We start from the raw sequence: 13927 nt of genomic DNA, 5'->3' as shown, positions 1-13927 counted from the left end.
AATGCCATTATATTTTGCATGGTTTAGCTTCACCAAAGGTCACCAACACATCGAGAGAACCCATTATTTCATTACTTAATAAACCTACCTCATCTTCCAACACCTATAGAGTTACTATGCTCTTCTATTAAACCTATGGCTTCTTGTATTACACTACTTCCAGTGCACTAAGTTTCATTTTGGTTTAGCCTCCACTGATGCATTTGAACGTTCACCTAATAATTAAAATAAAAGTACAACCAACATAGCAATCTCAATGCCAAGTGTCAAATGATTTTGCATTTGCCCTACCATTCAAAATAGAGAAGAAAATTTATAGGGAGGAATGAAAGAGGCTTGGGGTTTTCTCATGTAAGGAGAAGATGTTCCCATGAACAAGAACCACTACACTCCTGAAGAGGAGTCTCTCAACTTATTTTTCATGTGCATAACTATTTGCAAAATACACAGCAATCTCTCTTCCCTCGCCAATTATATTTTGATGAGAAATAAGAAATTTAGGGTTACCTTTGAGCTCCTTCTTGCTTGCTACTGCGAGAGAAGAAGCTTGCTGATGTCGGGAAGAAGCTTGCTAGCTACTGCGATGATGGAAGGAAAGGAGGCGCGTGCGTGCTAGAGGTGATATTGCTAGCCAAAAAAAGGGAAAGGAGCAAGGCGTATGCATGTGATGGAGGCAATACTAGAGTAAAAAAAACATAGGTTAAATTTATTAATTAAGGTCTAAATATAATGACATTTATAATATTTGTGATGATAGGGGGTTTAATATGATACTTTATTTGTAGAAGTAATTATTTTTTATAAGTGTTGTTAAAAATTATTTATAATGACATTTTAAATTAAATGTCATTAAGAAAATATCATAATAGACCTTATTTCTAGTAGTGACAACAGTTACCAGTTGATAATAGGTATGACTTCATACGAAGCTTTATACAAAAGGAAATGCAAATCTCCCATGCATTGGGACAAAATAGGGGAAAAGACAGAGATGGGCCCGGAGATCGTACAACAGACAACAACAATAATAGTCAGAATTTGAGATCAGATGAATATTGGTCAAAGCAGGCAAAAGAGTTATGCAAGTAAAAGGAGGAGAGACATTAAGTTTGTTGTTGGTGACCACGTCTTCATGAAGATAGCACCTATGAAGGGTGTTATGTGATTTGGGAGAAAGGGCAAGTTTAGCCCGAGCTTCATTAGGCCATTAGAAGTCCTAGATAGCGTGGGAGGATTAACATACAAAGTGGATTTACTGGCGAATCTTGTAACGGTGCACAATATATTCCATGTGTTGATGCTATGGAAGTACATGTAGAATGCTTCGCATGTACTGAATTATGAGTCGTTGTAGCCTACACCAAACTTGTCCTACGAAGAGAAGCCAACGCGGATCTTAGGTAGGCAGGAGAGGAAGCTGTCGAATAGGATGATCAAGATGGTGAAGGTCAAATGGCTGAATCACTCCAACGAGGAGGCCACCTGGGAAACTGAGTCTGACATGAGGAGTTGTTACCCAGAGCTGTTCGGTAAATTTTAAAATTTTGAGGATGAAATTCATTTGAGGGGGATTGTAGTGCCGAAAACCAATTTTAGTAAATTTGATTAAATCAAGTTTTAAAATTTTTTATTTATTTATTAATTTAATTATGTATCATAACTATACTTATACTAAAGGGGTCTGAGTAATTATCATGCTAACTAATAAATTAACGGATCCAGCCCAATTTGTAGAAAACCTGTCAAGCCCCAAAGGAGTCCCTGTCCGAGAAAAATTTCGGCAGCATCTCCCCTGTACGGTGGACAATCTGAAACTTTTCTACATCCTCACATACCTCAGTCACAGGCGGCTGGAATAATAAAAACAATAAACTACAACCACAGACATTCCACGCAGTTTATATAACAAGTAACAGAAGAATAATACTCTGACTCGAAATCAACCCTACTCCACTACACTCGTAAAGCTCAAATCCGATGAACTCACCTCTTCTGCCATCCAGGCAGGCATGTAGTAGAATAAATCCACATCCAAATCCATCGATATAATAAAATCCATACAAAGTCAATAAGTGAAATAATCGAAAACATATCAAGTTCAAAACAGTCTAGAACAGAAAAGAACCCGAAAGAAAACCAATTATATCCTCGAGGTCTGCAGGGACCAGCAACTGGAACTCTCTCCTGACAGCATCAACCTGAAAATATCAACAATGGAGGCGGGGTGAGTCCAATACTCAGCAGGTACAATTGATATGCAAAGTAAAGAAATAACACCTAGCACTAATCATGTGTACAGTCTCCTGATAAAAGAAAGATAAAAATATGCATCTGAAGTAAACAGGAGAGAAACTGTACTAACCAGGACCTGAGTATAAGGACAAACAGTCCGAGTGGTATAGGAATCCTGTATGCATGTCAAACATAGGTATCCAAACAATATGCAGCATATAAATGCAGCACGCACAAACACAAGCAATAAATGCATCATGCATATGATGCCAATGATGCGTCCTGGTCACCCCTGACGCCAGTCGATCATCTCACACACAATAGTGAGGCCGAGTGGGTAGGGCTGTGACAACCGTGCACTCTGTCGTCACTACTCCTGATGAGTGACCGAGTGGACGGGATGCTGTCGGAGTACACCTATCCTCCTACCCCAAATCATAAATGGGGGAGCGCAATGCTCTCATCTCCCGGTACTCAAAGACGGGGAGGAATCCCTGCCGGATAACACGTTGTGTCACACTACCCATGAGCGGACCAACGGTGCCTAACAGAGTCCCTGCTGCAACACACTCAGCCTGAATCGACCACTAACCCATGAGTGGTGGTGTGTGCAGATCCATGTAACTAGCGATGTGCTCAACAATAATGGAGCGGACTATCGCTCAGCATGCAATCATGCAAATGGTGCATGGCACTAACCACAAAAATATCCTGACCTAATCCACGTATATATAAAAATGCATCATAGGTCAACCAATCCAAAACAATCTAAAGGTATACCGAGGGTATAAAACCTAGGTCCTGAACATGGTCAAGCATGACATATCACTACCCCTATATGCATGTATGGACAGGTAAAGTATACATGGGATGCAAAACAAATCAATCAATCAAACATGTACCAAGATTTGGGTAGTGATTAACCGGAATAGATAAGAAACATAATTAATGAAACATGTTAATTCCATTACTAAGCATATCAAAGACAATAAGTCAAAAGTACCCGCCTCCGAAAATAGAAAAGTCCAATCTGGTCCACGACGTCGAGATACTCGTCTCGCGTCAAAGTCCTCAATTCACCAAAGTATCTTCTGTTGGTCCACAACAGGTGGTTCCTGTCGGAGTAAGGGCAGCCGCTGAAACCAAATACACCACGACATCAACTCTGTAATCAAATAACAAATCTGAAACAGAAATGAAATACCACTGTGATAATAACACACTAATCATATCTTACCTCCAAATCCAATGCACTACTCACGGTCAGAGCAACTCACTGCCGATGACGGTGACCTAGACCAAGTGAAGTCACTACCTTCTGCATTCATCATCCCCAAATCAATATTTAGGATGGTTCCTACACTCCACCAAGATCCACAACAAAAAAATTTGCCCTGCATTCAATCTATATCTTAATCATTTACCCCTTACTCTACAAATCTCTTACCTCTATAGCATAAATCCTTGGCACCTTCTCCGTGATGGATCCATCCAACATCCTAATTTCTGCAACCAAACCTTACCTTCCACTTCTCACAGCAAGAACAATTGCTGGAAATTATGGCTGCTGGACTAAGGGTCCTCCACAGTCAAGACCTTCTGCTGGAAACTTCATTGCCGGAATAGGAATAGCCCACAACGAATCCTACGTCACCTCACAAACATCAACCGAACCCAGCAGGATGTCACTGATCAAGCATCAACCCTCTTATCTCTGTCGGCGTAGGCTTCTGTGGTCAGCGTCGGCTCTGTGGTCGGCGTCGGCTCTGTGGTCGGCATCGGCTCTGTGGTGGCGGCAGAGGAGAGGAGAAGAGAAGAAGGCGATCGGCGGCGCCAGGTGGCTAGGGCACCGAGGGGTGCGTCGGCGATTAGGGCACAGCCGTCGGGCTGTGGAGTCGTCGGGTGAGGCTCGGCAGGCACGCGCGGGGAGAGAAGAAGGGAAGAAGAAGTGCCGAGGGGTTTAAAACTTCAGCGAGGAAGAAACCGCCGGCCGGCGGTTAGGGCTTGGTGTCGGCGTCGGCTTCGGCTTCGGCACGCGCGGGAGGGGAAAGAAATGGCACGGTTCGGCGTCGAGGGAAGGAAAAGAAAACGGGAATAAAAATAAGGAAAAAGAAAAAGAATTAATATATATAAACTTTTCCTCACTTAAATGGGGTAGCCTAAACAGGCTTTTCCGGACCCCATTTTTATCCCCGTCAACTCATCCGTACGAGCTCCGAAAAATTCCCGAAAAATTTCCAAAAATTCCGAAAAATTCCCTTATTAATATTCGCCTATTTTCCGGTATTTTACAAAACCCCTCTTCCCTACCCTTTTAAATATATTCCTTGATGTGAGAAATTGAGATTTCCTCCTTTTTCTGAACCCTAGAAACCTTTGATGAGATTGAGGGAGAACCTTGTCGAAGCGCTTAACGTTATTTCCCCTACGCCTCGCTTCATGGAAAATGAAGATGGAGGTATTCTTTAAAACTAATTTTTAATTAGTGTTAATAAAGAAATATGATTTTGTAACACCTAAAGATCAGTAAGGAGCCGAGAAAGAAGAATATCAATGGACGAAGAAGGAGCAAGCTAACTTCGTGGCAAATGGCAAGACATAATTCCATCTGCTGAGCATTTTACCACCATAAGAAATCAACCGGATCGGAACCTACGAGTCAGCCAAAGAGCTTTGAGAGAAATTCCTGGAATTACACGAAGGAATCTCGGAGGCAAAATTCGCAAGATGAGACCTACTCCGGAACTAAATCAGCAACTTCCGGATGGAAGAAGGCAAAACAGTTACACATCTACCCTCAAGGATCAAAGAACTAATCATCAGACTTATAAATCTCAGAAAAATGATAACAAATCAAGACTCAATAAGGTATGCATTAAATGCATTTCTGAAAATTACTGAATGGACGTCGATCGTAGACACCTACTATATATCCAAGGACCTAAAGGTAAGTAGTTTAGAAAACCTATTTTCTACCTTAGAACTACATGAATCTAGATGTGCAAGGATCAGAAAGAACAAGGAGTCAAACAACAACATTACACTGAACACGAGAAGGGCCGAGTCAAACACCAACACTTCTTTCAATGAAGACGAAAAGGCTTATGTGGTAAGAAAATTCTTAAAAAATTTAAAACTAATAAATTCAAAAAATCTCGGGCTAAGAAGTCTACATGGAACAAAAGATGAGTTTGATGCTACAACTGTAATGAAGAAGGGCATATCAAGGATGATTGCCCAAAGTTGAAGATAAAGGAGAAGAAGAAAGAGCCAACTAGATCGAAGCACAAAACCTTAAAGGTAATGTGGGACGAGTCATCATCAGAGTCCAAAGTTGAAGAGTATGTCAGACTAGCACTGATGGTTGTTGGTGCAATTTCCACTAGGTCAAGGTTGACCTAGTTGACCAAGCGTAAACCTTGGTCATGGTTTCGATGTTTGACAATACAGAACGACATGTAGACATGGACAATGCAGGTGCAGTTGTCCATGCGGAGAGATACTGATCAGGGTTTGATCAGGTTGGATGAAGAAGAGTCAAGTAGGTCAAGGTTGACCGGATACTTGACTGGGAAGTCCTAACTGGGATGTTAGGCAGTTCGGAAAGTCCTGGTGAGTGAAGCCAGGCAGTTCGGAAAGTCCTGGTGAGTGAAGCCAGGCAGTTCGGAAAGTCCTGGTGAGTGAAGCCAGGCAGTCGGGAAATCCTGGTGAGTGAAGCCAGGTGAAAATCCTAGTGAGTGAAGCTAGGTGAAAGTGAAAGTCCCGGTGAGTGAAGCCAGGCAGTGGGAAAGTCCTGGTGAGTGAAGCCAGGCAGTTGGAAAGTCCTGGTGAGTGAAGCCGGGCAGATTGGAAATCCTGGTGAGTGAAGCCAGGTGAAAACCCTAGTGAGTGAAGCTAGGTGAAAGTCCTGGTGAGTGAAGCCGGGCAAGGGAAAATCCAGATGGATCAAGGGTGATCGGACATCTGGTGTTGAGAAGGTCAAGTAGATCAAGGGAGTGATCGGATACTTGACACGAAGAGAAAAGTCCAAGTGGGTCAAAGGGATTGACCGGACACTTGGTGGGGAGTCTTAGCAGGTCAAGGGAGTGACCGGATGCTAAGCATGATGTACCAACAGGTCAAGGTTGACCGGATGTTGGTTTGGAAGGCTTGGGACTTGGTTTGGGAAAAACCAAGCTCTGGATCGATCTGGGGACCGATCCAGTGATACGGCTGATCGGTCTGGTGACCGATCAGTAACCAAACAGAATGCTTCTGTGGATTATCTGATCGGTCTGAAGACCGATCAGGAAGCAAACAGAAGAGAAGAAGGAGAAAGGCTGATCGGTCCAAGGGACCGATCAGACTCCTCCTGGACCGATCAGGACATAGCCTGATCGGTCCAGGCTTAGCTTGATCGGTCCCCAAGACCGATCAGAGAAGGTCTGGACCGATCAGGAGTGTGCCTGATCGGTCCAGGCCCTAGCCGTTGCTACACAACGGCTAGTTTATGTGCTTCTTCTTCGCAGGATATATAAAAGGAGATCGAGGGCTTCTACAGAGTTACTTCTTCTTCTTCCTCCTCGAAACTGAGCTGCTGTTCTTCTGAAAGCTGTGCTCTTGAGCTTTGGTGAGCTCCGAAGCTTCGTGTGAGCTTCTTCGACTGAGTTGCTTGTTGGCATTCATCCGTGAAGTTGGTGCTTCATCCGGGACTTCAGTCGACGAGAAGGCAAGCGAGTATTTGTACATTCATTGTGTATTTTGTTCTTGCTCTTCTTTGTATTTTCATATTGCTGTTGCAAGCTATTGTGGCGAGGTTTCTCCACCCACAAGGAGTATTTATTAGCCGGTTCTCCGGGGACTCATCCACCGACGGATTGGTAGGCTCCGTCCACCTTACGGACACGCCGAGGAGTAGGAGTTTCATCTCCGAACCTCGTTACATCATCGCGTTGAGGTTTGCTCTTCCTTATTTTCGTTTCTATTGTTTTATTTTCCGCTGCGCTAACCTGATTTGTAGAAAGAAATGAACGATTTGGGGTCGGCTATTCACACCCCCCTCTCTAGCCGAGTACATCGATCCTAACAATGGTAAGTCACCAAAAGGAGAGTATCGACAAAAGGGGAGATACTTTAGAGGAAAGCAGCACTGAAGGGAGAGAGTCAAACTTCAAAACTGACATAATAAGTGAGGTATGTCTACTTCCTCCCAGTCAATTTTACGAAGGTATTAAGTCCATGTATAAATCGTTATGCAAATTAAAATTTAAAAATAATAATTTAAAAAAGAAAATTTTAGAATTAAAAGTAATTTTAGCACATTCATGCTTATTAGAGGATTTTGCTAAAATAAAAATTGAAAATGAGAAATTAAAAAAAGAGATAGAAAAATTAAAATCAAAAAGAAATCTTGCATGTTCAAATACATATGCTCCATAAAATAATTTTAGATTTTCTAGAGGACTAAACTGGTATTTATGATTTTACAATGGTCAAATCAAAAAAATCCCTAGAAATCATATACTACTAATTTTTTTTAATTAATCTAGTAGGAAATAATTTATTTTGGATATCAAAATTATACTTAGCTCAATAAATTAATTTTTATACATACTAAAAAATTAATTTACTTAATTTATTATTATTGGTAAATTTAATTATTTTATCAACTTTCTTATCATATTTTCTACTCAAAATTTTATCTATACAAAATGTAAATATTATCTACAAACAAAAAAAATTTTGAAAATTTTTAACAGTTAGGTTATTTTCTATGAATTTATTAACAAAAATGATATTTCAAAAATAAAAATATTTTTCAAACTTATTTTTGAAAACTTTTATTTTTTTTAGATAAAACGTAATATTTTCTACCATAATAAATTTTTTTGATATTTTTTTAATATTATCTGAATTATTATATTTTTTTGCCAAAACTAAATTTTGTTTTATTAAAACTTATAGAACATTATTTTTAAAAACTTTAATTTTTATGTGGATAAACATTAAATTTTACATGTTCACAAAAATTATCAAGATTTTTTAAAATGATATTCTATTTTTAAGTATTTAATTATTACAATAAATATTCATGCTCAAAAATATTATTCTGGTCAAAATTAATATTTTTTTGTCATTCAAATTTTTACATGGATCCAATTAGTTTTTTTTTACCTTAACAAAATTTTTAGGATTTTTTCCAAAACTATAAATAATTTTAAAATTATTTTTGTCAAAACAGATAATTAATTAGTAAAATTGAGAAGTCTTTGAAAATTATTTTTGAAAAATATTCATTTACTATTAATTGTGTTCAAAACCCATAGAAAATTTTTCAAATTTTTCTAACTATTTTTTTATTCTTTTTCCTATTTTTTTTAATGTGATCAAAGGGGAAATAGGAGTAAATTAAAGGGGAGTTTTTTTTTTATATATGCTTAATTACAAATTCTTGGTATAATTACAAATTCATTTACAAAATACCAATTACTTTATTTTTGGTTACCTCTAACTTTTAACTCGGGTTGATGCACATCAAAATGGGAGAGATTGTAAATATTCCATAGTAGTTTTGATATGGTCAATCGAGTTAAGTCAGGTCCTGTTGTATTTGATGTCTTGTGTTTAAATGTATATGAACTTAGGAGCACAAAAAGTCGAGTGTAAGATGTGACAAATGAGAAGAATGGCACGGAAATCAAGTCGACGGACTAGGTGCATTCGAATGATGAGAAGCTACAGAAGAGTACACTGGTGAACGAGAAGGACACGCGCTGCATATCCAATGAATGAGAAGCTAAAGAGGAAGCCTGCTCGAGAAGAATGTCGAAATTAGGTTTGGGATAGCTCAACTCTGGATTACTAGAGTATCACCTATGCGAAGAAACCAGCTAGAGGCTAATCTGCCTTATGGAATGCGTCATTCATAGCCTATGGAAGGCACCCTCAAAGCCCTCATGGATAGCAGTTAGCCGAAGATAAAATTTTATCTTCGACTATAAAATTTATCGTATTGAAGGCACCTTGGACCATCTTGAAGGTGCCTCTGAGCAATGGATAGATTTTTCCATGGGATATTAAAAGACCCCTGGAGCTAGAAATTCAATAAAAACTTTTGTATTAACTTCCTAGTTACTTTCTGAGCTATCAAAGAGTGTAAAAAGTTTCTCCACCTTTAACGAAGGAGAATTTTAGTGTGCTTTCCAACTGTCTTGGATTAACAACCTCCCCTGTTATAACCAAGTAATCTCTGGTGTCTCTTACTCATTCCCTAAGTTGTTATTTCTTTTTAATGCTAATTGTTTATGCTTAACTAACTTGTATCCTTGCTAAGTTCAAGCAAGAGAAAATTATAACTTTGGTTTCAGGGCTATTCACCCCCCTCTAATTGGTCTAATATGGACCAACACTTAGGTGGCATGGGAAGAAAAATATGTATATATAATCATACCGTGAGCAGAAATCGTTCTTCCTCCCAAAGTTGATCATCCAGTAGTCATTCTTCCAGATCCAGCTACTTTTCTCACCCTGATTCATCCCATTTCTCTGTTGCTCATCTCCTGCTCCGGTAAAAAAAAAAATCAACGAGCAAACAAGAAAAGCACTTGAAGAAAACAAACAAAAGATGACGAAGGAGACAAAAAACAATGGAGGGAATGCAGAGGGATTTGGAAGAGAATGGGGGCAAGAGATCAACATCTAGGGGAAGAGAATGGGGGCAAAAAGAATGGGGCTGCTAGCATTAGAGAAAAAACTAGGGTTGCACACTAAGTATTTTACGGGCTAAAGTATTTTTGGACGCTAAGTATTTTGTTCGGCGCTAAGGTGAAATTATCTTGTTTGTCTTTTTTACTTTAGCATCTATAAATTATAAATTTAAAATTACCTTTTTACTTCATCAAATATATTATGTTGAAGTCATATACTAAAAAAAAGAGTGGAGCCAGCATGTTTTAAAATACGAAGTAAAACATTTTTTTTAGTGTTATTACCGAAGTTGTTTATTATATACTACTTCGAAAGTACTAATTACTGAAGTAACCTGTGCCGAAGTAAAAAGAGATTTTTCTACTAGGGAAAAGATGTTAGCAAGTAAAAAATTTAATAAGGAGTAGGTAAGTGGAGAAGTTCAATAAAGTGTTAGTAGTGAAAGTTGAAGCATGTTAAGGATGATTAGTTGCTTAACATATGATGAAAATGCAAGTAGGTTAAGAGGATTGGAAGCTTGATAGGTGATGGAAGTGCATACAAATCAAGGTGATTGGAAGCTTGACAAGTGATGGAAGTACAGACAGGTCAAGATGACTAGAAGCTTAGCAGGTGACGAAAGTACAAGTAGGCCAAAATTGTTTGGATGCTTGATAAGTAAAGGAAGTGCAAACATGTCAAGATTGTGTAGATACTAATCAAGTGAAATTCCTAGGGAAGTGACATTGGTATGTCTGAATCTATAGTAGTAGTTGACTAATGAGTTTGATGAGTTTACTAATGACACTATAGCAGCGAACAAAAGTTTTAGAAATCAATTGAAAAACTCAACTGATCAAAATCAGTCGACTGATGGAGTGTATCAATCTACTGATGTCCTTGTAGCAGCGTATAGAAGGTTCAGAACTCGATTGTAGGATTTGACTATTTGTGATCATTCAATTGATGGTGCTTAAACAAGTCAAGACAGAGTCATTCTGTAAATTTAAACGGTCAAATTTAACAAGACATTCAATTGATAGGTAAGATTAGTCAATTACTAGGTGGGAATCAGCCCAAACAACAACTATAACTCTATTCAAGAATGTTTTGAGGTGTTTTGAAGTAGCTAGTTCTTGAGAGTTTAGAGGTAATCCAAAGAAATGAGAATGCATCCAAAGAAAAAATTTCTCTTGTAAAGTTATTTTCACTTTTATTTGTATTTGTATCTTTGTATTACTTGTATTTGTTGTGAAAAGGTTGTAAGAGGTTTCTCCACCTCCAGAAGATATTCGAGAAAGAGAAAGATTAGTGGTGGTAGTTGTTAATGTTGGATATAATTATCCCTGTTAGGTGGGTTTATTTGTAAGTTGCACACGTGAATACGATTCGAACCCTTTAAAGTGATCTAACTTATGTCCAGTGGATTTCGGATAATTGGATGTGGATTTCATATGTGTAGAACCTTTAGTCCCGCATCTATTATCATCTATATGCTGATAATAGATATTCAGTATATATGGACTTATAGTCCCACATCTATTATTATCGATGGGCTGATAATAGATGTCCACTATATTTAGGGTTGGTCCCCAAGGGCTTAGGATGATCTTGATATAGCTTTTGGTTCCCCATTGACCTAAAGCTTTTCGGCGCCGTCATCCCCTAAGTCCCTCGAAAGCCCTACCTTTTTCTTTCCGCTACTTCTTCTTCCATAGGATCTTCTGGACGATGCTAAAGGACAAAGATATGGCTCTTCAATCAGGTTCTTTGTCATTATGTTTATGAATTATTAGTTTCTTATGCCATGTTCTCGACGAACCCAAGATCCATGCTGATATATTCTTATTTTTCCTATTTGAATTCTTATTTCGGTTGTTTAGAATTCATGCAGCTTAGGTTTTACAAGAACTTTCAGTCAGGACTAGGTCTGGATGTAGTTGCCTTAGAAGGTGATGAACCAAGTAAAATCATCTGAGTTAACAATTGTAGTGTGTGTATGTGGTGTCAAGTTTTGATTCAAGTTTTTTTCTGGTGTGCATTCAAAGGACGAGCACGAAATCGAGATAAGAAATCAAATGGTAAAATAATGCACTAAAGAGGTATTAAAAAGGAGGTGTGAATTGAACCTATAGGTTCCCCAAAATCATTGGCTTAGAAGTCTAGCTCAATCAAATTATGAAGAAAAGAATATGTGCTTGGTATATCAAATTTATTTTTAGATTCCTAATAATTCTCCGCTAGATTGAGTATAAGTGGAAAATTGAAGACTAGGGAGACAAATTTCAATTCGTTGAAATAGACCAAGAAGGTAAAAAAAACATATTAAACTTTTTTTTGCTTTCTCCTTTTGATAGAAGAAGGTATCACATGACTCTTCTAAAGGTCAGATTTCATAACAACCTCATTAGAGGCATAATTGGTAACCTTGGAACTGGAATAGCTTGTCGTTTGGTTCTAGAATTGACTCGTGGGTTTTTTTTTTCAAAAAAAAAAAGATGATAACATGTTAAAAGGAATTAAGGGGGAATGCTTAACATAGAGATGTCAAAGATATATGAGTTGAATTAAAAATGATTTGGAGGAGAAGACAATACCCCACTTTTGAAACTCCTATTAAAAATAACATATGTTTGAGGTCGGTTAAAGGCTCTGTCATCTAGAAGGATATATATAAATAGACAGATAAATAGATAGATATTCATTTTACCATGACTTAAAATAAGTCTTCTATCAAACTTATGCCTTGATCAAATTTGAGCTCAAAAATATGAAAAGGAATAACATCCTCTTGGCATGTTTTATATGACTAATTAGAAAAGGTTTTTTCGGGTGGTGCGGTTGTTAAGATATAAGGTGTTATCATATAAGGTCTTTGGGTCGAAATTCAACATGTCTTCCCTCATATCTTGGTCATTTGTACTAATGGCTAGTAGTCATCCATGATTTACCTCTTCTGTATTATCCTAGGAACGGGTTAACGGAACATGATTTACTTCCTCTGTGTTGACTTAAAGACAGATTAATGAAGACGTTAGAATGAGTGAATCATCTTTTTACTACGTAGGACTAACCAGAAAAGGAGGAAGGTGTGGGATGGAAGCAAAATCTAGTTTCATCAAATAAAAAGAATATATTGCACCAGGTTAAAAAAAAGGAAAAAAAAAAGTTTATACTGGAAGAAACTAATGTTTTACAAGTCTAAAACATAAAAACGATCTTCAATATTAAAATATTAAAAAAAAACTATTCAATAAAAATACTATAGGATCCTATCCGAAAATAAAGAAGATGGTAGATTAGAAATATGACTCTACGATTGACTTGGTGAAAACTCCTCACTGTTTTGCAAAATTAGAAGCGTTAGTGCCGAGCCGGAAAGGAGTTCCCAGCGATGATCCTCTAATGCTCAAGTCATTCTTTGATTTAGGAGAGAACCGTAGAGAAAACTATAGCTAGAACGTGTAGAATAACAAGATATCGCATACCTTCTCCAGTGGATTGAAATCTCCTTTTATAGTGTCACTGCAGTGTCTGTGGACACATCTTAAAGTGTATGTAAGTTTTCCAAAATATCCTAGGAAAAGGTAAGTCAAAAAGTGTATCGGACGCCTTTTCTTAAGTGAGTATGCAAATCTCTAATGTGACATACTAGAAGCTTCCAAAGTATAATTTGCATATTGGATATGCTCTGTTGTTGACGACACAAATTTCCAAAAAGGTATGATGGGATACATAGGTAGGTGCCATTATCAGCCGATCGGAAGTCGCTTGGCAGGGAGTTCCCAGTCCGATTGTACTTATCAGAGCTATCGATTTGTCTTTCAGTCGGCTTTCCTATTATCGAAGGGCTATCTTTTATCCGACCGGACATGAGGTCCGGTCGGCAAGAACGGTGGGCTGAGAAATTTACTAATTATTTTTTTTTTAACCCCATCTCAAGTTTGCAGAGGATGGTCACTCAGACAGTCACACCCGCTTGACTTCGGAGGCTCGTTCGGCCAACTTCACTTGATTTATGGTCTGGAGC

Source organism: Zingiber officinale, chromosome 1A (genome assembly GCF_018446385.1).
Source record: "Zingiber officinale cultivar Zhangliang chromosome 1A, Zo_v1.1, whole genome shotgun sequence".
NCBI classification, from domain to species: domain Eukaryota; kingdom Viridiplantae; phylum Streptophyta; class Magnoliopsida; order Zingiberales; family Zingiberaceae; genus Zingiber; species Zingiber officinale.
Note: the sequence above shows the minus strand (reverse complement) of the source record.